Source organism: Heliangelus exortis, chromosome 1, assembly GCF_036169615.1.
Source record: "Heliangelus exortis chromosome 1, bHelExo1.hap1, whole genome shotgun sequence".
Taxonomy (NCBI): Eukaryota; Metazoa; Chordata; class Aves; order Apodiformes; family Trochilidae; genus Heliangelus; species Heliangelus exortis.
Genome location: NC_092422.1, coordinates 43550848 through 43567106, shown reverse-complemented (window position 1 = coordinate 43567106; position 16259 = coordinate 43550848). Strand labels below are relative to the sequence as shown.

At 38.4% G+C, this 16259-nt stretch overlaps 1 long non-coding RNA gene across 1 annotated transcript; it reads right to left on the bottom strand.

Moving 5' to 3' along the window:
* Window positions 1–14356: 14356 nt before the first annotated feature.
* On the bottom strand, window positions 14357–15528 carry LOC139791828 (uncharacterized). The gene is made up of 3 exons (XR_011724044.1): window positions 15384–15528; window positions 14679–14895; window positions 14357–14542 (listed from the first exon to the last, which is right to left on the bottom strand). It is a non-coding gene; the product is annotated as an uncharacterized lncRNA (long non-coding RNA).
* Window positions 15529–16259: the final 731 nt, after the last annotated feature.

Here is a 16259-nt window from a genome sequence, read left to right as displayed (position 1 = left end):
GGTTTATAATTTTGCAAGCAAGTCTCATTTCTAACACAGTTAAAAGCTTGAGACAAAAGGAGTTATTTCAGCTAAAGGGAGATAAAATGGAAAAGAAGAATATAATGTAGTTTAAAAATTAGAAGATTTTCTAGTTCACACTTGATGCTCAGTTCATTTTAAGGACAAGGTGTAGATCCTAAGCTTTGAATGAGAGCCTGGTTTTCACAGAATATTAGGGCTTCCAGGTAATTGATGGGCTTTGGTCACTGTTCACCACTGAGTTTTTACCATCCTAATTAGAGAGGCTACTGGCCTTCCATGCTTTAGGTTGTCACCACATTTCCACAACTTAAAAAAAATTTAAAAATAATTTGTGGATTTCTTTGATGGAGGTAATTGAGTTCCTCCCTCATATTTGTGATGGCTCAGAAGTTGACATTTTGTCCCCTTTACCAGGCCAAAAGACAGAAGGAATAGATTAGGTTTAGTTCTACTAGCTCAATTAATTTATCTTTGCTGAAAAAGGCTGTTGTCTTTGTGTCCACACAAGTAAGGGGAAAAAAAGTGCTTTTTTACCAACTGCTCACTCACACTCAATCATTAGCCTAATGTAAAATGTTCATGTGGTCCAAACTGGTGGAATTTCAGCACATGTGGTTTGGTCATTCATGCTACCAAGAAAATGTTTACCATCCCTTCCAATAGATGTTAAAGGCTGCAGCTGCACTCTTAACACTGTGATTCTACCACCTGATAAGTAGAAAATGTTTGTTTAAAAAGTACAAGCAAGCACCATTCCCCAACCAATTTTCTTAGAGAAGATAAGAACTGGTCTTTAAGTTAATATCTGTAAAGACGTACTAACTAACATCTGTAAAAATGTTACTGTCTTGCAATTCATATCTGTGCCTTAGAAAGCAGGAGACCTTGCTTTCATAAATCTAAACATTTTTGTCCACCTGACCATCTACAAGGAGTTTTTCCAGGTACTCACCACTTCATTACCCAAGAAGGATCTGCTTGACTTTTTACCTCAAAACAGAAAAAAATTGAGAGAGCATTTCAGGAGAACCACCCTCCTGGCTGCAGGAAGGAAGAAGTAGCAGGAGTACACCTCACTGTGCTTCCTAGAGAACATGATGAGTAAACATCCTTTTTGGTAAGCTATGTAACCTTACCACAGGACTGCAAATATTTTTTATAATTAATTTTTTTTTTTTTTTTTTTGATCCTTACTTTTCAGTGTGATTGTGAAAGAGTCATCTCTGCTTTCAGATCCTGCTCAGAAAGGAATTTTAACCATGGTTAAACCCTGGATTCAACTTCCCCCCATTTATAGGGACTATAACTGCAGGCTTTTTTAGGGATTATACATTTTTAAGGACTATAATAGCCTAATACTCTGTATTTGCCTGGTAGACAAAGACTGGAAAGGGAAGGACAGTAAGGAAACAGTCTGCTTATGGGTATATTTAGGAACTTTTTTCTTTCAAGAAGAGGCAGCCAAGCTGAGATGCATTCATAATCAGGAGTTAATAGATAAGGCAATATTCAGGGACAAACAGACTTCACAACTAGACACAGTCCCATCAACACCCATAATGATAAACAACTTAGAGAGCCCAACAGCAGCCTGCTTTTGGACTGCTTTGACCTCCTTCATTTTTGTAAACTTGGTGTTAAAAAGTGAGATGTGCACCTTCTGTGTCTCTGTGAAATGTTTGCTTTATAGACAATAGATCTTTGAGCAAAAATTAAAATGAATTGAGGGCTGTGTACATACAGCCTAGTATCTAAATAGAACATTGGTAGATATAAGAGGGGTAGGAAAGGAATAGACTGCAGTGACCATATCTATGTGTTTGCCCGAAATAGCATCTCATCTGTCACCATCAGAAACTGCATCAAAATATGAACTGTGATGGGTTTTCCTGAGGTAGATATAAGGGAATTACTGTGACTGTTTGTGTGTCACTTAACTGCAGTTTACTACAGCCCGCCGAAGCTCACATGGCTGTCCATCCTTACCATCTTCTCCACCCAGATTATGCTGGAAAATTTATGATATAACGAAAAGCAACTCATGAAGTTGTGCTGGACCTGTGATTTTTTTTCTCCCATTGTGGATGGAGAGTCGACAGTAGGCATAGGTGAAAATTAATTTGCTAAATATGTTGATGAAGTAATTTTCTACAGTGGTCTTAAGGAAAAATTTTCACTAAAGTTCTGCTTTTCAAATGGTTAAGTTAATGGAACACTTCAACCAGTGTCCCTCAGAAAACCCAACAACATAGACATAGCTATTTAGCTATAGCAGTTTTTACCTTTTTTCAGCTTTGCCAAATGGAGAAAACCACCTAAAATTGGTCATATTTTTAATATATAAACCTGTTGGGTGAGATTATGTTGTTAAAGTATAGAAGTAAAATATCGGAAAATATTTTAGCACAGTTTTAGTAGTTTAAAGTTCTACACATTAGCTTTTCTGGGCAGAAATACAGTGATGTGAGACAAAGCTGACGTGCAGACGTAGTAGGAGAGAAAATTATGGTTTCTCAAGGTTTAGTTTTGTTCAGGTCAGAATCACATGTGTTGTAAATGCAACTCTAAGATCCAGGATGGACTTTGATGTGATCACCCAGTGCCTACCTGTCTCAAAAACTGGCTCTGAACCTACTCTCCCCCTTCAGCAATAGTATTTTAATGAGTAAATACACAGTCCTCAGAGCTATCAGGTCATTAACTGAACTGACAAAACCTAAAATTATTATAGCCCAAAGTTTTGCTCCTCACACCTCAGTTAGGAAATAAGTTTACATTTTAGATGCAGGTGTTTTCTAAATATAGGCCTTTTTGAAATATTAAATCTTTAATAAGGAATTTTAAGTGTAAATGTAAATTGTGGATCTCTCCTCTCCCTGGCCTCTCCTTGCTTTGCCTTAACTAAAAATATTTTTTTAAGAAGTCGGGACACAGTGGAGCCCTGGATGGGTGAAAATCATTTCAGGTCAGATGCCCACAGCTCATGCTTCTATTTCTATACTCATCATCCTTGGGCTTCCTTGATCTTTCACGTATGTAAATGTAAAATTGACATTCGTGACAGCTGCTGATTCACAGTGCATCCCTATCCTATGTAAACGTGTAACTGCTGAATGACCCTGCATCCATTTTGCAAGTGGGGTCCTGTGAATGGCACCCCATGGCACAGCATCCTCCTTGATTTTGTCAGGAGCAAAAGTGCTTCAAGCACACCAGCTGTGTAAATCAAAAGATTCCAAATATAGGTTCAAGACAAATATGCCTCAAAAAACACCTCTTTCATGCACTGAATAACCAGGGTAGATGCACCTGTAGGGCACAAGCTGTATGGCCTGTTTAATCTAATTTGTATTCATCAGCATTAAGATGAACTGAATTAATTAAGAAGGGAGTGTATGTGATTAGTCTAAATGGAGATATATATACTCTAAAGGTTGATTAAAATTAATCTGGTGGGGTGCTTTTTTTTACAATAAGATTTTTTCTCCACGTTCAATATATAAGAAAGATGTTGTGTTGAAACTATTTTATTAACTGTTAATTTGCACTATGTTTGGATATGTAAGACCTGTTGTGTTTTTTCAGTTCTTTTATCTACCTGATATGTCATCTAATTCCATAAACAAACCTAAGCAACATTTTACCACTTTGATTCTTCTAAAAGTGAAACTTAAGATTAATATTCCTAAATTCTGTATTAATTTAAAAAGAATTAATTCAGAGCAAGCTCTGTGTTAAATGCATATGTTTCTACGTGAAAGAATTGTCTTCCATTTCAGTCAATGGGGGTTCTGCTCAGTTTTTCACATCTGAATGCTCTGTGCCAACTGAGTTGTCCAAGTGTATCTGTGATATTTCCATGTGTCTGTCCCCTCAGGAGTGGGAGGTGGGATCCAGGTGTGCCTGGATGTACCTACACACAGGCAACTGAGTAGTCAGCAGATCAGCAGTCAGGAGGTTCACTGCACCTTTTAAATCATCCTGAAGAAAATCTCTGATTTTGAATAGATGAATAGCACTCTAGACTCCTTCGACTGGATTGACTGGGTCTCCACTGACTTAGCTTAGACACCTACATGTATTGCTTCCTAACTTTAGATGTCTGAATCTTGAACAGAATCCTATGCATATTGCATCATATTCTCACTTGGTTAATCATCTCTCTTGACTCTATGACTAATTCAGAAATAGAATGTGAATTCCTTATTTTATCCATTTTAATGGCATTGACATTTTTTTACTGTTACAAGTATAATCAGTTTATAGTTCTAACAATTGTGATGATTTTCCATGATTTATTCATTGTATCTAGTGTTATATACTAAACATACATTAAAACTGCATATCCCACTTCTCCTCCCAGTTGTATCTCTGGGACTGAACAAACCTGATTTTGCCAAAAATAATTCCCTGAGCATGGCTTTTATGGAGCATAACAGGGAACTTCAGTAGAAAGTTGTTTCATGGCTTATGAAATATACAGTCCAATAACAGTGTTAGTGAAATTTTTCCAGGCCTGTAGAAAAAGGCAGAACTATACAGAACTGCTTAAGATCATTTAGTGTAATCATCTACAGTAAGAAGGACTAAATGTACTGCAATCATTCCTTGCAACTATTTGCCTAACCTGCTCCTAAACAATCCTAATGAAGGATGTCCTGCTGACTACCTGTTCTGATGTTTTGCCTACTACATAAAGGAAGGTTGTTATTACCTCCTTCTATGGGCTTCTGATTCTTGTAAACAGAAGAGGGAAAAAAAAATCTTCCAGTCAGATGCACATACTTTTTATGGTGATTACATCTTGAACATCCTGTGGAAATGCTTATGTCTGCATTGACTGTAGTGGAACACCATTGTCTCACCACAAAAATGTAAGACCAGCCACCTCTGGTCAGGCAAAAGATCCATATCACCTTTTATTTCACTCCTTACAGAAGCAGGAGATATATAAAAACATTGTAGCTGGTACAAATGTTACCTTGGGTACTCTGTCCCCTCACTGATCAGCTTTTAACCCAGAAACTTCGTACATCCAATCTTGTGTTTTAATGACATTTAATGACCTGCCTGTTCAACTCCAAGGCCTGCCATCTTAAACCATTCCAAAACTATTTTCTGCTATATCCTTCAGGATCCACTGCTAGACTAAATCAAGCTTTTAGCTGGCCAAAGAAGGGAAGATTAATTTCACCTTGATCACTTGCAAACTCCTTGTTATAGATGTATTCCAGCATCTTTATGAAGGTTGAAGGTACACTGACTGCTCTATACTTTGATCTACAATTCCTTGATTACATTGCAGTACTTAACCGGGACTATGAGCCTCTCAGGAGGGTTTATTAGCTCAGGTGTAGTGCAAAGCAAATTCATCTAACTGGGTGCATGTTCCTTGCATCTCTGCACCAAGTTTCACTGTTCTCTGTAGATATTTACTGTGCTGCTAGTGCTGCAAATGCTATTGTTAAGTTGCGGAAAAGAAATATTACTAAATTGCTTTTCTTTGTCTTTGCAGTTCAAATTCCTACAAGAATTTTCAAGAATTATGTGGTATACAAGAATCATGGCAGTGTCATCTTTCTGCTCTAAGGCACACATATGAGTAGCAGCAGACTTATGGCTTTAGAGATCTTCTCATGAGGAAGGAGACCAACCTCAGTATTTGGGGCATAATCCATACAGATTTTTTACTGATTCATGAAATGTTCAAGACCCTCTGCATCTTACTCAGTTTTGCATCTTTACAATTTTATTTTGCATCTAGCTCACTCTTGTACTGTTTAAAGCTTTCTGTGGTCTCTTGCAATGTGTAAAAGTTTTCCCTTTTTATTTTCAGTTACTATTGGCAGTGCTAAAGCAGCAGCCTTCCCAAATCTAAAGTGATTAGAATTGCATCCTGCTCAGGGAGGAAAAGATAGGACAGCCATCAAATCTAATGTCAAGCACAAACCCAAGGTGTACTTAGTGACACAAAATGCAGTTAAGGTTAGATGCACTGGTGGAATCTGGCTGGGTAAACCATGTTTGTAACTCCTTTGCACAGCAGCAAAAAAGCAAGGAGGATAAACCAGTTTATCTGGTCTATTGATTTCTTGTTGCTCTGAATCCTGATACTTTGATTTTTTTGGCTTGAATCTTTATGCTGCAAAAAGGGTGAAACTGATGCTTGAGGCCATCTCCCTAGGGGTAATATATGGATCAGGTATGCAGGCTGCTGGCAGAGGATTTTCTAAGGTAAGTCTGCAAAACATGCAGCTACAGGTCTCCCTTTAGGAAGGGTTTCAAACCCACCCCTCTCATTTTACATGTTAAATGTGGCCTAGAGGAACATCCACCCACACCAAATGGAAAAGCCAAATTTTCTTCCAGTTCCAAAAACATTATAGCCATCTGCCAAATGACATTTCTAATTCTTCCCGTAAAAAATGGAAAGCTAAACAGAAGCATCACCCTTACAATAAATCCATTCCAAACTCTTCCTGATTTATTCCAGATCCGCTGCATTTTGGTGAGGCTGTTAAATAATACCCGCTTTTGTTCTCCTCACGGGGCTTACTTCAGAATGTATTTTATATGTATGTTCCTTCAGAGACTTTTAAAAGTGCTCTAGAAATGTTAAAAAGGCAAAGTTTGACTTCTGATACACATGTTCAGTTCCTATTGACTTCAGTGGGGAATTTCAGCCAGGAATAGACCACAGTGTTGGAAGCATTTATTTAGGCACACTAAGGAAAATTAGTAGGTCTGAATAAATGTTAATATTTCCATAAACTACAATGAAATGTAAGTATCTTATTTCACTTATTTTTATTTTAATACAAGAAAGAGATAAATTAATAAAATATGTTTAGGAAATCAAAGGAATGGTGAAATGAAGAAAGCCACAAAAAACTTCTCCTTGGGAGGTTTTTTAAGGACTAATTAATCACATCATCACACAATAGATGTATCATCTCTAAGATGTATATAAAGGATAAAGCTTTAACTCCTTTTTTACTGCAGTAAGATTGTTGAAAATAATCCAAACATATATTACCATAAAGAAAACAGCTCCCAAGGTTTTTTTTCCTTTATTTTATAAGGACCTTGAAAGGGCTGTTTTCACCTGCCTCTGTGATGCCTCGATTTGTTCTGAAAGTTTTTTGTAACTTGACTACTTGGACAAGCACAAGAAGATCCAGGATCTTCTGGCTATGCCCTGACCTGGCCAGGCAGAGCCAGCTCCTGCCCAAAGCCAAGTAATTGCACTGGTGTTGGTCAATCCTGCTTGTTACCTCAAAATACAAGTGTCATTTGAATGTGCCTAAATATGACTTTGGATCAGAGCTGGCTCATGTCTGGCCATTTTGAAGAACAGACAAACAAGCTTGCATCTGTCTGTACCTGTCCCTGTAGACATACCCTAAAGCTGCTAAGTATTTTATATTTTATTTTATTTTATTTTATTTTATTTCATTTTACATTTTTTTAATGTCACAGTAAACAATGAATATGGAAAGTCAAGCAATCATCATGGAACTAAAAAATTACTCAACAAAGGGAACAGGTAAAACAATGCAAATAAAATGAGAATTTTTTTCCCTGCCACACCCATAAACTGTCATTGAAGTGCAATAGCTGGAATTGATGTAAACTCTTTTTGAAAAGCTCATTTACAAGTGTGCAGTCACCTTTTATTTTGCTCGTTGTTTTCCTATTTTAATATGTTTCTTCTTATTTTAAGAAGGACTTGAATTCTGATATTTCCAAGCTGTGAGCTAGAAATACTGGCTATTGGTACAGGAAGTATGAGAGAGTTTGTGAATTTTTCTATTTAATTTCATAAAATTAAAGGTCTTGGGAAACTTTGGATAATATTCCATACTTTGAAGTCATAAGTGTTGCATGAATGTCTGTTGGCAAAATTTTCCCAGAGCATATTTGTTATTAAATTTAGTAGTGTTACAAAGTAAAAATGGACATTACAGTGTGTGAAAAAGCATTAATTTCTGCAGTAATAAAAAAGAACACCCCAGGTAAAAACAGGAGATGCATGTATGATCCTCACTAATCAGTTAGACCAGTGCTAATGTTATTGACTTATCTTTTTATTATACATATTTGAGTGTTCATTATTTATTTTTATTTTTGCACGTTAGTTCTTCCTTTTCCACTTTTAAAATCCACCTTTTCCAGATTCTACTGCTAATATTGCTGTTCAAACACTGATGCAGTCCTACATCAAATATCACAGTCCATAGTCAGTGAATCCATCCTACATGTCCTGCTGGAAGCTGCTGGCTTACATTTGGTTCTGTGCTTTTTGTGGGTGAACACAGAGGAGGGATGATCACATTTTGTTTGGAAACACTTTAGCAGTAATAAATGGGACAGGGAGTTATGGAACCCTTCCAAAGGCCTTTCCCAGGTTTTCTGAGGAGCTCTAATAACTTGACAGGTGAGAGAAAATATGGACCAAAGCTTTTGTACCTAACTTGGGTCTCTGTTGAAACTCAACCTTCAGACTCAAAGGACTCAGAGGACTGGTTTAAAGAACTGCTTGTCCTCAGTGTGATCAAAGAGCCATTTCATTTTACAATGACAACAGGATACCATATCCACAAATAATACTTATTAAAGAAGTCTTTTAAAGCTCTGACTCTCACCATGATTTGAACATAGGTCTATGCTATTAAATGGAACTTTGTTTTAGCAGGGGACAAACAGGTGGCAGTCAAGTCCAGAGGTGCAGCTGAATCTGAGAATATGAGACTTAAATTTCCCAGAGGCTTTGCACGAATGAAGGACAAATAACTTTAAATATAGTAGCACTTTACACCTAAAATATCCCGTATTTCAGTAAGAAGCAGAAATAGGTCACCAAAAGTAGAACAGAATATGAAATAGTTATGGAACTTCATGAGTGGGTATAAATTTAGAAGATCTGATGAGCCATCTCAAACTTTTCTCCAGCTGCTTTGATGACATCATTGGTTTTGCTATCTACAGTGGCACCATTGTCACATTAAACAATGACAGTTCTAAAACTATCCTCTCTGCTTTCCTGACAGATATTCATTCATATGCTGTTGAAGGGGGGAAAAAAATCTTCTTCTTGTCATAATAATTTTTCTTTTTTTCTTTCCCTCCCCTTTTTTCCTCCCACATAATTCGCTTTTGTCCTTCAGGTCTTAATTGCAATTCATTATTATTTTTGTGAAGAGCAGCCTCATGAAGGCAAAGAGTTAAAGACGTCACTTTAAATGACAAAAGCTGAACACTTTACCCCACTTTCAGTCTCTCATCTATTCATCCTTTTCATTGTGAACTTCACTATTTCAGCTTTCTAAGCTCTTCAACTACCTGCCCCTAATTTGTATTCCTGGGAAGAGGCCTAGGCTGGTTATTTTGCATTTGTGTGCTAATGGTGATGAGTTTGCTTCTAAGAGGAGAACAGGGAGGGGAGGGCAGGAACCTCCAAAAGGGTTTAAGTGGGAGTGGGGGTGAAGGTGCAGGAAGGGTTGTTTGGGGGAGAGTCATGCTGAATTTTAACCCTGAATGCTTTCTTATACAATTTAGCACAAAGCCCTCCTGATTATATGGAAAATGACACCCTGTGAAAACTTGTCTGTTCATATACACCTTTTAAGCAAATAGGTTAGTCAAGTGTCTGGAAAGCCTGGGAGAGAGTTGGGTCATCTTTTTTATTAGTACATTAAAACATGACATACATTTTTCAGAGCTTTGTAGTTTGGTTTTTGGGTTTTTTTTTTCTGTTTTTTTGGTTTTTTTTCTTATATGACCTTGAAAATTATGCAACATACTCAAACTATGTATACTATCCTGAAGTAAGTTTGCTAGGGGAAAGAGTCTGTACATGTAAATGATAGCAGTTCAACACAGCTCTGCTTTGTTTGATAAAACCATTTACTTTCACAGGGTTAATTTTGCCTGTGCCCTGAGATGCCATGTGAGATAAAATAGCTTTCATTAGATTAAATAGGCAAACAAACAGAGGCTTTTTGACTTATTGACTAGTATTTCAAAGCTGAGCATTTCTTATGCTAATCATTTTTATAACTAATTTAACAGAGGTAAAAGAATGTCATTATGAATAATTAGAGATGTTAGTAATTTAGTTTCTAATTAACCAGGGATGTGGCAGACCATTACAGATGGGAATACTCATTAGCTGGGAGAGACACGGGTGTTTTGCTGCTTATTAGAGATTCTGCCTATATTTAAAAATGGTTTGGTTGCTTGCACTTTTTAATACAGAGCACTTTCATTTCACGCTGCTGGGTATATCAGCTTGTTTTATTTTGTTGCATGACAAACCAGACAGCTGCACAAAGCACCTGATGCAGCAAAGCAGTCATTTTCCATGTCATGAACTATTGCACGATGGTGGTTCTCACCCCAACCCCACACCCAAGAGGTGAATGTTCAAAAGGGGCATTTTTCTTTTGCAGGTGTAAGTTGCTTGTCACACAATGAAGCACATAAATATTAGCTCTTCAAATCTGTGACCTTGATTCATTTTGTGGGAAAATATGAAAGGGTGCCTACCCACTAATGCCTCCCTACTCACGGAGTTTATGACATGCTTTGCAGAATAGTCCTGCAGTCTGTATGTCACCCATTCAGTCTTTGTAGGCTTCCACTAGTGACTGCACAGCAGTCCCGGGTGTGAAAAAGGCTGCTCACTTAGACCCTTGCATCCACTGAGTGAATTTCCACACACCACTGCTGTTTCTGCTCTTACTACCTCTTGCTTTCTTTAGCTACAATTTCCTAAATTACTACTTATTCTAAATGTTCACATTCTGTTTCAATAAAACCAAATCAAAATACATGCAGCTAAAGACAGGCTTTCTTCCCTTCTAGTTGAAAAAAGATGTATTAATATATGTGTGTGTGTTTGTATATAAAATATATTCACAATAATACAGATACTGGAAAACCTTCAGAATAAATATTCAGTCCCTTTTCCAAACAAGTTGGCTTGGCTTGTTTGGAAAAGAGACTGAATACTCATTACTGTAATCATAAGTCATTTTGCAACATTAGCATATTAGCAATATGGACAGGCCATTGAGGTTTCTGAGAGGAGCAGTCTGACCATGATTTATTAGTCTATGAAAAGCAAAAGAGTGACAATTTCATGAGCTATGGCAGCAGCTAAACCTGAAGGAGAAGGGTTTCCTCTGAGTTCTGACATTGGGGTTATACAGAAATGTGCACCCTAATAATGGCAGTCTTTGTCTACAGAACAAAGTCATGCACAGTTTTTCAAGAGTGACCCAGTTAGACTGCTGTAAACTCTGTCTAGTCTGAATATGCGTAACAGACCTCCACCCACCATTTAATGTAGTATAACTAGATTAGTTTAAATAGAACCTTAAGTTAACCAGTGCAACTCTGTCCTGCAGAGAGAAACAAAAGTGGTTTAAAGTCAGATCGCTCATTGTTTCTGTGCAAAACTGTTAGCACTTCCACTAACTTGAGAACAAGTGCGTCTCATTTTAATTCCTGGTTAGAGTCTGCACCAAAAAATATCAGAAGCTTTAAATTAAAATGAACTGAAATTTCAATTCAAGTGTTCACATAGGGAAGAAGTAAAGATGGAGATTCCTGTTATGCCTGCTTATGTATATTGTATTGGCAGTTAAACTTTGCCTAAGATACAATTCAACATACTTAGTCAGATTAGAAAATATTTTTGCTTTTCATAGATGAGATTAGAGCACTAACCACAGCTATGGAAAATTCAGTGTTCATTGCCTGCTCTACTATAGATATCATAATACAAATGACCTTGGGCAAGTCACTTAGCATATATTTGCACTGCAATCAGACAACCTAACCTTAAAGTTCAGCATTCCTGAACTTTTTAGCAGCACCAGCAGACCACTGTCAACCCCCATGGTTTTCAAAGGCCAGTGTGGCCCCCTATAAAAATTTTAATCAAAAGCACCATTGTGACAACTTTGTTTTATATGGTTCAGCAAACTTACTATAAATTGGGAAATGCAGATGGGAATCACTCCACTAGTAAGGCTTCAATGTGGGTTAAATGCCGAGGGTCCCAGGCAGATTTGTGCATCCTGACCTGCTTTGTCTACACTTCTGCAAGTGCTTGAGCTAGTCTGGCTGCCACCAGCTCTCCCATGACTGTCCTCACTGCTGTCACACTTCCCAACCACAGTTTAGGTTGTGCCTCAGCTCCTAGCCTACAGAGCCACTTGCCTGCCTCATAGTCTTCTGGTACAATCTGATGTATCTGTGAGGAATGTGACTGTGAGGAAGACAGATGCCATAGGGTCAATGGCAGTATTTAATATATAGTTTAAAATACACAGTATTTAATATATGGATCAATGATAGCGTTTAATATATAGTCTAAAATACACTGAATAGTTATCTTCTCAACTCTCCCTACAACTTTGTGGGAAGTCCTAGTGGGCACGGCTAGAGGAATGAGTAAACTCCTAAAATGAAGGTGGGAGGTTATGTAACTGTCAAAAATTATCTTAGTTCTGTTGGTTTAACCAATGTCTGACTCATCTGACCTCTCACTAGCCTGGCTACAGTGGAGATTAAAATAAATAAATAAATAAATAAAGGCACTAGACCATTTTAAAAGAACAGAAGGTGCTAAAAGGAAGGGGGTTGTGTTATAATGAGCGGCTGATGGCAAACAACCACCTTCCCACATGCCAGAATCTGATGCTTTGTTTGGTTTTGCCCTCAGAGTTAATGTACCTGAGTGTGCTGAATCTTCTTTGCACTTGAAGCTGAAATTTCCTTATGGTGATGCACACTTCTAGCTGAAGTAAGTGGGGAAGGTACCTGCATGTCACTTCCAGATGATCCCAAATAAGGAGCAGCCTAAAAAAAATTCTTACATATTCTAGATTTTGGACAATTTGAGTACAGACTGGCATTGGTGTTCTTTGATCAGGTTCTTTATGCTTAGTTGCCAATTCTTTTCCAAAGTACAAGCAATAATGTAATACTTCCTTAGGGAAGCTTTGCCTGAATTTGGATAAAACTTAATTGGGATGTATACCCTATCCTCTTAGATAGCTGCTTTTGCTAGCAGAAACCAATTGCATGATACCATGAGATTCCTCAGGTGGTTAAAACAGTGAAGGGTAACTAAAACAAACTGAACAACTGAACCAGAAATAGGTCTCATGTTAAGTTTTTGGCTACTCTCTTTCAGTAGCAAACCAGACTGTAAACATTAGTGGGCATAATCAGCTGCATCTATAAATTGTATGAATTTTCACTGATGCCAAATTATAAAAGATGAAAGTCTATACAGCTGTCCTACTTTTTTTTTTTTTTTTTTAATTTTTCTCTACATGTTTCTTCTGAATACTCTTGGAAAAAGAGAAAAATCTTTCAACTTCAGTAATCTAGCTTTTACCGAGCAGTGACTGAAATAGATATTGTTTTGTCATTTACAGGCTATTGCTTAATAGAAAGTTGTCTGAGCTAGTTTCCTAAGATTAGGTGATGACATATTTGACTGTCACTTATCATAATAGTGTAAGCAGTATGTGTATCTTAATAAAGATCCTCGGTGCTGGGATGTTTTTTTTCTTCTGGCTTATAAACTATGTTCTGATGCATAAAAATGAATAATTTAGTTATAACTATACCACCACAAGTTTATTGTAAACTGAAGCCACAAGTACAATCTTGGATACCACAAAATACTCACTATAAAAATATTTAAATGGTTCTTTCTTCAGCTGCAATAACATACCATTTTACATTACCAGATGTTAAAACTCTATAGATTATCTGACAGCAAATACTATATCAAAGCTAGTTCAAAAGAAAGTAAAAATGATTTTCATATTTTTAATCATGCCTGCAGATGGGCTAGAATAATCTGTCATAGTTCAGAAGAAGAAAAGAAAAGAAACAGGCTTGATGTAACGTGGCTCAGTGGTCTGTTTCAAATATGGTTCAGACACAAAGGGGAAAACAAACAGGTCTTTGCTTGAGAAAACAGATGCAGCAAGCAAGTGCAAAATCTTACTCTGCTCATCTCAAAGAAAAAAAAGCAAAAATCTATCCTCTTAGGAGGAAGAAATCACTCCAAAGATCCTATGTAAGCTTTCCTTTTTTTGAGATATTTTCTGCACTTCCCCCTTCCTCTTCCCACACACACTGAATCAGCAAACCCAGATGTTCACAGGAATACATCCCTTGGTATAGCCACATCCTATGCCATGCTTGTAGAACAAGAGGGGCCTGCCTTGCTGCAAATGCATGGGAATCCCAGAGGACCAAATGTTGTACTGCAAAGAGATGTACAAACTGAGTGTAACAACAGGAGGGAAACCAGGAGTGATCTTTATTTCCATCAGGAAAGTTTAAAGGACTGGAACCTCTTCAGTGGCTCTGAAGATCTAGAAATTCAGTGCTGACAAAAAATGTGTTTTCTGACTGGCAACTCTAGGCATGTGAGTCCTGGGTCCTGATGTTCCTTCTTAGACAGTGCTGAACTGAAGAGCAGGATCTGGAAGAGAGAAAAGAGTGTGATACCAATAAAAACCAGAATCCATAATTATTCTCTTACTCTCTTATTTATGGAATTCATAGGGAACAATATTTCAGTTTGTACCCACCTAAGCTCAGTCTCGTTAACTGCTTACCTGCTTCCCTCAGATGTTTTTACTTGACCTACACCTATTTCATTTTCAGTCAGCCTGTGATTTAAATGTGCAGCCACTTGAATCTGAGGGCGTATGTTTTGCACACAGCAATTCTTCTGTCACCTTCTAGTTTAGTTACGCCTGAATACCTCGTAGCACCCTGCCTATACAGAGGGGTTTCAAACATCCAGCTCAGCGAACCAAACTGCCCCGGTGCCTGAGATTTAAAAAAAAAAAAAAAAAAAAAGGAAAAAAAGAAAAAAAGAAGAAGAAAAAAAGGAAAATAATAAGGCAGTAGTCCTTCGTCATAAACAATAACCTGGATGTTGACTGTGCCTGGCCGCACACCCTCGAGCGACGTCTGGGCCACCCCCCTCCCTGGGCCGGATGGCTCCACAGCTCAGTGCCTTGGCTTAGGTGCAGTTGGAAATGCCCGAGAATGGCTCTTTGTTGATTTTCGCCTGTGCGAGAGAGCCTGGTGTTGCTGCGAAGCGAAGTGCTATTGAATTTGCTCACTCAGGCAGAACACTCGACAGGAAGGAAGGAAGCAGCCATTCTTTCTGGTCCTATTGTCTGGCCAGCAGGCTTAGGCAATCAAACAGCCCTGTGGCCCGGCTGCCGGCTCCCGCTCCGGCCTCTTCTGGTGGGCCCAGGGAGGGGGGGAAAGCGGGGGGAAGCGGGGAGCTGTCTTCTCATGGCGTTTACTTTGTTTTCCCTGCACTCCAACTGCATCTTTTCATGGCTGAGGGCCTCAGGTAGCCGTTTTCCAGGCCTCAGCCTTTCTCCGGGGGGAAAAAGGGTCAGGGAAAGGAGGGGGGAGAGCAGCCCCAGGTGGGACTGAGCTCCTCAAAACTGCTCCTGGATGGACACCCGGGGCAGAAAGGAGCAAAGTGCCAGAGCTACTACTGAAGGGCTCTGCCAGTGCCAGGAAACACTTCTGCCATGATCAGAAGGCACTGTTCGAAACTGTGGGCTATTTAATGGCACATTTATCATCCAGGGGCAATGAAGGGTGAGGTGGAAAAGGGTGCGGGGTAGGCAAAGCAAACCTGCCTTTGGAAAGAGGTTCTAAACTGTGCGTTTCTGATTTCCCATTCTCCCAGCTCAGTTATCTCCCTTTTCTCCCCAAAGAAATGAAAACCAAGAGCTGAAGGGTCTGGATTTAGCTTATGGTGTTGGTCAAAGGTTGGACTGGATGATCTTGAAGGTCTCTTCCAAACTAAAACTTCCTGTGATTTCTGTGATTCTTGAGGCAGGGTGCTGTGAGCCTTGCCCTGGTTTATGGTAACACCCCAGGGTCAGGGCAAGTTCTCATGGGGATTCACGATGGAGGGAGAGCAAGAGGGGTAACTGGTATAGTTAGCTCTATATGAAAAAAAAAAAAAAAAAAAAGAAAAAACGAAAATAATAAGCTAGCTCTATAGGCAGAAAATAATAAGTTAGGTCTATATGAGCTAACTATATGCTCTAATAGCATCCAGAGCATGAATCTGTCTGGTGTTGTGTTTTACCTGTTGTATTGCAACTCAGTAATGTCTCAGCAGTTTGGTGTTAAATCAGGTTGCAACCATAAAGTCGCTT